The sequence below is a fragment of the Equus quagga genome, chromosome 17, assembly GCF_021613505.1.
Source record: "Equus quagga isolate Etosha38 chromosome 17, UCLA_HA_Equagga_1.0, whole genome shotgun sequence".
Classification (NCBI taxonomy): Eukaryota; Metazoa; Chordata; class Mammalia; order Perissodactyla; family Equidae; genus Equus; species Equus quagga.
The window spans coordinates 3,396,622-3,407,725 of record NC_060283.1 but is presented as its reverse complement, the minus strand read 5'-3'; the positions used below and the strand labels follow the sequence as shown (position 1 = coordinate 3,407,725).

Genomic DNA, 11,104 nt, shown 5'->3' with positions numbered 1-11,104 from the left:
TGGATGGATGGATGGTGGATGGATGGATGGTAGGTGGATGAATGGATAGATACATGGATGGATGATGGAAGGATGAATGGATGGATAGATGCAGGGATGGATGATGGATGGATAATGGATGGATGGTGGATGGATGAGTGTATGGGTGGAGGATGCCTTGCCTCCAAGGAACTTACAGTTGTGTGGAGCAGGGGTTGGCAAACTCTTGTCCAAGGGCCAAATCTGGCCCCCTTCCTGTTTTTATAAATAAAGCTTTATTGGCACACAGCAGCATACATTCATTTATGTATCATCTGTGGCTGCTTTTGCACTGCAACAGCAGAGTTGAGTCATTGCTACAGAGACCAGATGCAGAGTCACTCCATGGGCAGGTGACCTGTGCAGTCACACAAGACCCTGCACTTACAAGGGCTCCTCGTCACCATCTTGATCATCTGCTGTCACCATCTTTAAATTCTTTATTTTTTAACCAAGGGCCCTTCATTTTCATTTTCCACTGAGCCCCATCAGTCATGTAGCTGGTCCTCCCCGTATGACCCACAAGGAGTGAAATAGTTACTGTCTGGTCCTTTACAGAAAAACTTGGCCAACACCTGGTCTGGAAAATAAGACAGGCACCCAATTCAGGAAAAATTCAAGGCAGAAAGTGTTGCTTGCCATTCGGGAGGGCAGGCATGGTGTCTCAGGAGCTCGAAGGGCAGAGAACTCCCTCCCAGCCGAAGGAGCCAGAAAGCTGCCCGGCCCTGGGTACCTGCAGCGCCCGGAGGTTGGGCGAGGGAAGCAGATGTGCACAGACCACGAGGTCAACTCGGGGGCCAGGAGGGAGAGTCCACTTTTCCTTTTCCCTGATCAATGCACTGTCCAAACCCAGCATAAATTATCCATCATAAAACAAAAAGGAAGCAATTATGCATCAATTTCTGCCCACCTCCTGGCATTTCTTTTGTCGTCGCACCCACAAGCTGGGGTGGTCTCCACCACAGGAGGGGGCTGCTGAGGCACAGCTTTTAAGGACAGACCTGGACAAAGCTTACACATCAGAAGGGAAGACTCGAGAAGATGACCATGGAGCGAAGACGTTCTTACCAAACCGCGTGCAGAAAGAAGTTACCGTCTCAGCACAAGCAGTTGTTTAAAATGTTGGGGCTTTTGCATCTAAGGGGCATAAATTTAAAGAGGGGGAACCAGAGCCAGGGACGCTCCAGCCGTGCGCAGTGGCCCAGAGCCCAGCAGAGAACCAACAGCTCCATCAATATTTGCTGAACTGACGGATATATTGTTCTTGTCGAATCCCAGACCAGGAAGCAGCAGGCCAACGGGATCTAGCGGCCACACCTTCCTCTCTCACCTGCGTGGCCTAATGTCGGGCCCTTGTGGGACTCAGGGCTCTTAGATGCTCTGATGGCTGGGGATCCAGGGGACCAGACCCCCTCAGCTGAGCCTCCTGTCTCTCGGTGAGTTCCTGAGCGAGCTGTGCACGGAGGGAGAGCAGCAAAGGGGAAACGGGGTCCCCCTTTCCAGCCGGCCAAGGGCTGTGCCCCCACCAAGCTGCCTGCGCCTGGATGGGTGCAAGTATCTTAGGTCCGGGTGTACATGAGCCTTGCATCCACTTCCCAGAGACTTCCTCACCAGCTGACGGCTGGCCCGCAGTGAGGAGAACACCCGAGGGCTGAGCATGTCAAGGGAAGACCACAGGGGCAAGTCCTTCCTCCACTCGGGACATTTTCACTTATTATGACGCTGCTGTGTCAGTGTCCTGGGGCGGCTGTAACAAATGACCTCCAACCGGGTAGCTTAAAACAACAGGAATTTATTCTCTCCCAGTTCTGGAGGCCAGAAGTCCAAGATCAAGGTGTCACAGGGCCGCGCTCCCTCCGGAGGCTCCAGGGGAGGGTCCTTTCGGCTCGTCCAGCTTCTGGGGGCCCCGGGTGTCCCTGGGCTGGTGGCCGCATCGCTCCTGTCTCTGCTCCATCTTCACACAGCCCCCTCCTCTGTGGGTCTGTCCTCTGTGTGTCTGTCTTATAAGGACGCCTGTCAGTGGGTTTCGGGTCCACCCAGATAATCCAGGATGATCCGTTCTCAGGATCCTTAACTTCATTATAGCCTCAAAGACCCTTATTCCAAATAAGGTCACATTCAAGGTTAACACATGGGCGTATCTTTCGGGGGCCACCGTTCAACCCACTACGCCTGCCCACTGGTAAGTGAGGCGCGGTCCGTGACTCTTCCTCTTGGGGATGGAGGTGGAAAGGGCTGAGGGCCCTCCCCCTCCCGCACCGGCTCTGGCATTTGGCTATACTTTGTCGTTGGCGAGCTTTCTCTCCCAGAGGCCAGGAGCCACGTCCTAGGCACGTTCGTGTCCCCGGATCGAGGGCAGTGATGGGCGCTTTGCTGGCACTCAGTAAATATCTGTTCAGTGAATAACTGAATGAACCAATGCACAGCCTGTGAGGCTCCTCGCGTCCCTCGCCTGTCACCCCTCCGGCCCCCTCGTCCTCCCTAATAAGCAGCACCCGTCTTTCCCGGATCCGAGGATGGCGCTCAGAGTTCTACCCTCGGGACCCTGGCTTAAGCATCCAGGCCTATTTCGCTCCTCCCGATAGAGATGCGTGGCAGGAGGAGGACAGACGGGAGAGGCCCCTGCGGACTGCTCGGTGGGGCCGGGGACCGTCTTTGGAAATAGGGGTCTGGGGCTCCGGAGGGAGGTGGCAGCTGGAGGAGGATTTGTATTTGGGGATAATTGATGGAGGGGGTGGTCAGGACGATGGGGGAGACGTGATCACTCAGAATGTGCAATCTGGGGGGGAAGAGGCCCAACCCTGGGACCACCCACATTCAGAAGGCAGGCAGGAGGGAAGGAGCCGTGCCAGGCTGAGCCTGGTGGCCCTATGGGAAGAACGTGTCTTTGAAAGTCAAGCCTGGTTCCAACCCGCCTCCACTGCATGTTAACTGTGGGACCTCAGGAAAGTTACTCAACCTCTCTGAGCCTCAGTGTTAACTTCTGAAAAGGTTGTTTGAACACTTGAAATAATATACCCAAAGCACGTCATAAAACAGCCGCCAGACGGCACGACAGGACCAGCTGATGTTTGTCGAGTGCTTCCTAGGTGCTGGGCTCTGCGCAAGAAGGTTACTACCTCATAATTCAGTACTCACATCAACCTTGGGAGGAACACAGTTACTTCCCTTTGCAGATGGGGAAACTGAGGCAGTTAAGAAACTTGTCTATGGCCATAGAGCTTGTCCTGGGCAGAGTCTTAGATTCTAACCCCAGGAGAAAGCAGTGGACTGTTCTTGCGATGCAGAAGAAGAGATGAGTGAGAATGAGGATTAAAACGTGACCGTCGGACGCGGCACTTCAGAGTTTGGTTAAAGGGTTTTGACCATGGAAGCAGGTCCTGATGATGGGGGAGCGGGACGTGAGAGGATCCAGAACCACGTGCCACGAAGGCTGGTCAGTAGAAGTGGACAGAGCCACCTTGAGAGGACGCAAAGCCGTCTGAAGGCCAGTGCCCGGAATGAGTCGTCCCTGTGGCCTCAGAGAGCAGGACGTAGAAGAGTGAGCAAAAATGATCAGGAAGCAGTCAGCAAACGTTTCCTGGGACGGGGAAAGAACTTTCTAAGCATCACAGCTCAGGGAGCTCTGTCAGCAGAGATGTGCCAGGAGCTCGGCGGGGACCTGGTCCAGGGGTTCAAGCATCGAATGAATCGTTAAAGTCGGGGGGCTCTCGATTCCCTCACAGCCCCGAGACTCCAGGAGCTGTATGCTTTGCCTGCCCCCCCTCCATATATGGCATTTGGGGACAGGGGACGCTGACCCCAGATTCCCCTTAAATCACAAGCAACACTCGCATTCACATCACATTTCAATTTGTCTGCAAAAAAAAAATATTGATTTTGTGAGTGCCACTTTGCAGTTGCAAATCAGAGAGTGCAAGTCAATTAACGCTCTCCATGAACCCTGACCCCTCCGTCACAAAGCACGTCTGCTCCTCGTGACCGTATTTGCCTCTTTTCACTCAAGGTTTAACCCCTGGGTTGACGTCCTCGATCTTCCAGCCTGGCGTTTACAGATGGAATAATGAGATTTGAAATTTACCTTCACACGCGCCCGACGGTTTCGTCTCCGTGAAACACCCGTCTCAGCGATGAAATGCACACATATTTAAGGGACTATTAACGTTGCCGGGTTTCCTCCAGATGTCGGAACTACTAGAAACAGCATGAAAAGAAAGTGGAAACTCAGGTGACCGCTACGACATGTGTGTAAAGGAGAACAAAGTTAAGGGTTAGCAGACTTCTCACCAAAACGTATGTGGTCAGAAGACGTGAAGCGACATCTTTACCATACTGAAAGAAACAAGTCACCCACCTACAATTTCTGCTCAGCAAAAATATATTTCAAAATGAAGGTGCTATAAAGACTTTTTCAGAAAAATAAAGAGCTGAGAGAATCATTGCCAGCAGATCTGTACTGCAAAAAAATGATAAGGAAATTTCTTCAAGAAAAAGGAAAATAATAATAGATGAAATATGAGTCTGCACACAGGGATGAAAAGCACCATAATTAAAAAACAATAACAAATGTGTGAGTTCATATAAAAACACTTTCTTATTTTTTTTTTACTCCTTAAAAGATAATTAAATATTATAGCAAAATAGTAACAACGTATTATGGGGTTTGTAACACATACAGGAGTAAAATGTTATGTCAACAGTAGCGGAAAGGATGACAGGGGGAGAAATGGAAGTATGTTGAAAGGTTCCTAAACTCTATGTGAAGTGGCAAAATATTATTTGAAAGTAGACTATTCTAAGTTTAAAATGTATCTTGTAAACCTAAGAGCAATCACTAAAAAAAAAGTAAATTAAAACAAAATGATATAACTGGTAATCCAATAGTGGGGATAAAATGGAATTTATAAAAAATGCTCAGTTGGTTCAGAATAAAGCATACATACACAAAAAACAGGTAGCAGGATGGTAGGTTTGCACTCCCCTTTATTGATACATTAAAAGTAAATGGCCTACACACTCCATTTAAAAGGCAGAGATTGTCAGTTTGGGTCAAAACAACAAGTCCTAATTGTATGTTGTTGACAAAAGGGACAGGAATCACCTTGAAGGGGCTTTCAAGTCTAGAATGATGGGAGCATCAAAATAAATAACATAGCAACAGATTATAATTCAGCGAGTAAAATAGAAAGCTATGAATCCACAGGGAGAGAACGAGAGAGAGGAAGGGAAGATTTCCCTTCAATTGAATATCAAATTGTAAACACAGAAGCAGCTAAAGCTGTTGATAGTGAATGGTTGATGAGGAACCGGGCATTTACATTAGTCATAAGGGGTGGGGAAAAGCTGCTAAAGATGTTATTGGAACAATGACGAAATTTGAATATAGATGGTGGATTAGACGGCATTGCATCAACGTAGAATGTCCTGATTTTGATTATCGTACTGTGGTTGTGTAAGAGATTGTCTTTATTCTTAGGAAATGCAAACCCAAGTATTTAGTCCCCAACTTATTTTCAAAGGGTTCAGGAGAGAAATAATCTGGAGCTATATATAGATGGAAATAGAGTTAGAAATAGAAATGGACATGTTGAAATTACTCAATATTAAGGCTTTTTTCAAAATGGAGACAAACCAGTACTTTGGAACTGTCTCTTCCTTTTTCATAAGCGATGATTCATCCCAAATGTGCTCTGAAAGCAGAATTTCTGGAACTGGCTGGATGTTGAGAAGCTGTGTTCATGCAGAAGAAAGCAAATCTGAAGAATAAGGCTGTCTGAGAGCAAAAGGTTCAATAGTCCCCCACTTGGCCCTATAGTTTCAAGACTGGGACACTGTCAAATAGCCGCCAAAGAATCGGTCACCGTCCTCGGCCAGGCTGCCAGGGCAGATGTCCAGCTGCCAATCAATTGATGGAGCTCCTAATTCACCTGCGTGTGAAATTGAACATGATTTATATGACAGATTTTTTTTCCTTATCATATGAGTGGGATTTTTAAGGGATGAGCTTTGCTTTCTAGAACTCTCTCCTCCTCCCGCTCTCGTCCATGTGATAAGATTTCTCCCCAAGAAGGAAAACAGCAGAGCCAGAACACCGACTGGCTGCAGATCGAAAAGAGAACTCCTATGTGTGTGATACTCATGCTACAGACATCCAGACAGAGAGGGAAGCAAGCTGGTGAGGTCTTTGTTCATTTGGGGACTGGCCTTTGGAGGAAAAGGGATGCCCCTCGCCCCACCATCCAGTCTTGTCTCGCTCTGGAATATGTGATGTCAACTTAGATGACTTCAGAAACCAGGCGCCCTAGAGGGACACGGACTTCATCTTTGAGTCAGTCTGGCTATAATGCAAGCTTGCGTGGGCCGTGCAGGGAAGAGAAAAAAATTCTGCGTGCATGAGAAAGATGCAACGAATAACCATGAAGAGAAGGCGGAGCTCACTGGGTTCAGCAGAAAACACCCAGTGCTCGCCCGTGCTGCCCTGCCAGCTTTCTGTTCTTGTAAATGGTGTGACAGCACATGTGGTCCCCCGTGGAGCAGTTTACGGGTTTCTTTCTATTTATTCAAGAGTCAGCCTGCCAAGTGTATGGGTGGCACCCAAAATAGCTGGTTGTCACCCCACATCCACCCAAGACGCCCTCTCTGGGAGCCCCTTAACAATGCATGTGGTCTGGGGACCTCGTATTCCAGAGAGCTTAGCAGATCTTACCTGGTCAAAAGAACTCAAAGAGAAGGCTAAGAATATCGCAAAGGCACATCGAACGTTTGGAAGATACAAACGCAACATGGCTTATTGTTATCTCCAGCTTCAGCGGGACTGTGGCAATTTAGAAATGGCCGATGCCAGGTCCCTGGGTCAGAAAGGACCAGAATGAGCTGGAGCATCTGGTTGTACCAGGTGGCAAAGAAGTACTCATAGCTTAATGGGTGGGGCAGAAAGACACAAGGGCTCCCCTTAGCCAGGAATGAGGCCACAGGAGCATCGTGAAGAATAACCATGTCATGTGGCATCCCAGATGGGATCCGGGCACAGAGAAAGGACATTAAGTAAAAACGAAGAAATGAAAAAAAGTGAAGTATGGGCTTTATTTAATAATAATGTATCGGTATTGGTTCATTAATTGTAACAAATGTACCCCACTAAGATGTTAGTAATAGGGGGACCTGGGTGCCAGGTATATGGGAATTCTGTCCTGTCTTCTCAATTTTTCTGTAAATCTGCAAACTATTCCGAAAACCAAAAAATAGTAATAACTATGTGGAAAAATAAGAATAATGGCCACAGTACATTGAAACATATCAGAGATAGAAGAATCTTTGAATGATGAGAGAGAGAGAGAAAGCTAACATGTGTGAGGCCAAGACTTGAGAGAGGATGAAGCCAGAGAAGGAGACCAGAACTCTTCCTCTGCACTTGGGTTGAGGGAAAATAAGCCCGAAGAAGGATTCTGTTAAGAATAACTTCTGTTTACTTTTTGGGTCTCCGAAGACTTTCTTCTCAAACTGAAAACAGAGAGAAAGGACAAAATTTTCTGACAATTGTTTGAATTATAATGACATTTTCTTGTCATTCGTCGTTCCCATGACACTCTTTAAGGTCATTTTGATGATTACGTATAAAATGGTCATCATAAAAAGGACCCAGGAAAACTCCGGAGTGAAGATCTGGGCATTGATGGGAGCAGCCCCTGGGCGTAAAGATGCAGGATGATGCTTTTTGCACCTGAGATCCGGTCAAAGGGGAAAAAAAAGGAGAATGGAATTTCCGCTGGAGTCATCAGGGTTTTATAAGAACTACATTTATAGGCGGTTTCTGGCTGGTATGACACTTTTTGAAACAAATTGTATCTTTGTGGAATGAATGTTTTAAATAATAACCAAAGCCAGTTTCCAGATACGCTCCAGCTCGGAGGCCTCCACTGCAACCTCCTGTGCAAAAGTTACACTGACGCTAGGTATCCAAATTAAAAATAAAATAACTTTTCCAAATATTTTGGTGAAAATAGAAACTTTCCGTTTTATGAGATATTATTTTTGTCTTCCATCTGCACTCCAAGTAAAACAAAATATTAAGGCTTAATTCCATTTTATTTCAACTGTTTAACTTTGCCCCTGAACCTTCAGATAAACATTTACCCAATGGCTGAACTCGTGGGTTTGGATTTTTGAAACATAGTAAACATTTCCCTATTTAATAATCTATCTAGTTTCTATAAACTGTATCAATTTATTAGATGTTTTAGCTTCTTTTAAGGTTGAATAAAGTTTAAGGTTCATGCAGAATATTTTTTTAAAGATTGGTTTATGTTCTTCTCGTCCCCATCTTGCTCCAGAAATGGTGTGCAAGCCGTCTCTGCCTGGGTTTACTCAGGTTCTCGAGGTCAGGCCGGGAGTGGGCTGCGCCTTATCGATTAGATGTGAGTAGGATTGACTGGCAGGAAATCCAAGATTTGAAATAAACTTTGTCCTTAGTTTTTGTTCTTTCTCCCTCTCTCCCTCCTTTTCTCTCCCTCCCTCCCTCCCTCCCTCTCCCTCCGGCTCTCCCCTCGCCTGCCTCTCCCCTTCCCCAGAGGTGGGCACTGACTCCAACTTACCTTTCCGGCCCCTTAGAAGCTGTTTGGCGCTTGTAGAGACCTCCAAATCGGCAGTTAGATTCTGCTCATCAGGAAAGGATACGCCTGGGGGCCTCGCCGCCACACCAGAAAGTGGACCGACGGGATTCTGGTCGGGACTGCGTTTGCCAGCAGAAAACAGGTTCTTCTCGAATGTCGAGGGCTATGCCTGGTTTCTTCGGATTTCTCTGCGTGTCCTGAGAACACCTGGGCACACGCTCCCCGGACAAGCAGGATGTGCTTTCTGCCTGAACCACGACTGTTTCTGGCAGCAGTTACCATCGGTGACGGCCTCTGATCGATCTCCAGGGGCTTATGTTGGAAGTTGGCTGTGACACCTGGGAGGTGAAAAAAAAGGTCTAAAAGGTGCCAACAGCCCAGCTCAGCAGAGTAAGCGACACCCTGGCGTGAAATAGGACCGGGGCCTCGGCTCCCGAGGCCTGCGCCTCCCACCGCTTCCCACGTCACCCAGCAGAGGCCGAGGGCGTTCTGGGGACCTCCTGGCCTCCTGTTTTGGCTTTGCGGTTTCAAGCCCTCACTCAGCTGTTTACAGCTGGGCGACATTGGCCAAGTTACTTTGCCTCTCTGTGCCTCAGTTTCCTCATCTGTCAAACGGGGATAATAGTCCCGATTTTCACGAAGGTGACCAAAACGATGGGTAGAAAGCGCATGCCCGTCACATAGTTGGTACGGAATAGACGCTGGTTCATGCATTGGTTCAGCAGGCGGTGCTTTGAGGCCCTACCCTGTTCCAGGACTATTATGGGCACCGTGGATGGCTTTTTTAGAATATTTCTATTGAATTTACCTCACTGGACAAATGCTAAAAGGTAATGGTAGGGAAATCCAATCCAGGAAGTGAATGAATAAATGGATGAACAAATGGATGAGTAAGCAGTATGTCCACCTAGCCGTCTACCAGTATACATGCTCTCTGTGTTTTAAGCAACAGATGTGGCCCCGGGGCTGTTTGGGGCGCGATTCCTCCATCCCTGTGGGGGACAGACCTCACCCTGGGAGCATGAGTTGAATGTTACGTGGCGATTTTCCTCCTGGCCCCGGTCCCTCAACATGGAAACCGGTATCCTGCCTGGGGTGCAACTTACATAAGGACATAAGTAGCAAATCCCTGACAGCTGTGATGACACAGCTGTTTCTGCACCTGTGACAGGTGGGGTCCGGATTGCGTGGCTGTTGACATAGATGCCCTGGGAATCGCAGGCCCTGGGGAGTGCAGGGTGCGCACCTCGCGTGTGGGCAGCTCCCAGAGCTGCAGGCCAGCCTGCCTTACTCCCCATCCAGGGGCCACGGTGCCTGCTTGTGCCTCACACGGGGCCCCCTTCCTCTGGTCCCTAGTGAGCCCCACGTCGCCTCCCTCCGGAGCCTTCTCTGACTCTCTCCACCCCTAGTCTTTCTCCTCTTTCTCTGGTGACCTCGCCCCCGCCCCCCGCCAGATATATGGTATCCACGTCTGTACCTTGCCTGGGAGTTGCTGCTCCATCATCTGTGGGCCTTGGTCTTCCCTCCTGGCTGCCTTGAATCTCCGTGGGGCAGGGCCCACGCGTGGCACCTTCTGCCTCACAGACCATCAGCGCTGACGTGACTATGTGCCCGAGGCTCACGGCTCTGCCTCCCTTTAGGGATGATTAACTTTGGAAAGGCAGAAAGGACGTGGTATTTGAAGGCAGAGGACCTGGGTGTGAATCCTGCTGCGCCATTCACGAGCTGTGTGACCTTGGGCAAGTTCATTCACATCTCTGACCTCAGCCTCCTCATCTACATACGACGAGGAGACTATCGGGAATCCGGCAACACTAAGAGAGGGAGTGTCTTTGGAAGTTCTTAGAAGGATAGAGAAATCATACGTGGCTGATCACTGACACCAGCGTTAACTGGACTCACCTGTGCTTCCAGAACCTACCATCATGTTACGCATTTTTATTTGGGGGGGAACCTTTAGTAAGAAGTGAAGCAGACTATAAAAGTGCACAGATCTCCAGATCATAGTTTGATGAATTTTCACATTGTGGATGCACCCGATAATCACTGCCCAGATTGAGCTCCCTGGGAGCCCCTCCCGATGCCCCCGGCGTTACCTCCCCGCCCCCCGCCCAGCCCTCGCTGTGCATTCAATGTGCCCTCCCGGACTCGGGGAATTGTGGGGTTTGGGTCGTTTTGCTTGCCTTCCAGCATTCTGCTGCGTGTATGGTGGGATCTGCCTGTGGTTTTCATTTGCATTCCTCTGGGGACCACTGGTGGCGTCACCATCCATGTCACATGCGTCCGGGCCATTCGGAGAGCCTTTGTGGCAGAAGTGCTGGTACAGGATTTTTTTTTTTTTTTTATGGGGTTGTTTGTCTTCTTCCCTTCCTTTGCCAGAGTTATGTATGTATTTTGGGTGCAGGTCCTTTGGGGTATGGATGTATCGCAAATATCTTCTCCCCCTCTGTGGCCCACCTGTTCACTTGCTTAATGGT

At 48.7% G+C, this 11,104-nt stretch overlaps 1 protein-coding gene and 1 long non-coding RNA gene across 9 annotated transcripts in view; one reads left to right on the top strand and one right to left on the bottom strand.

Annotated features, from left to right (window-relative positions):
- The window catches only part of ANO1 (anoctamin 1), a 166,076-nt gene that overhangs the window by 53,489 nt on the left and 101,483 nt on the right, over window positions 1–11,104 (top strand). The window lies entirely within an intron of this gene.
- On the bottom strand, window positions 1,963–10,188 carry LOC124228726 (uncharacterized). 2 transcript variants are annotated; one of them, XR_006885767.1, is made up of 4 exons: window positions 10,105–10,188; window positions 8,610–8,965; window positions 4,100–4,212; window positions 1,963–3,679 (listed from the first exon to the last, which is right to left on the bottom strand). It is a non-coding gene; the product is annotated as an uncharacterized LOC124228726 (long non-coding RNA). The 2 variants fall into 2 exon arrangements; XR_006885768.1 differs by having other exon boundaries at window positions 1,963–3,598.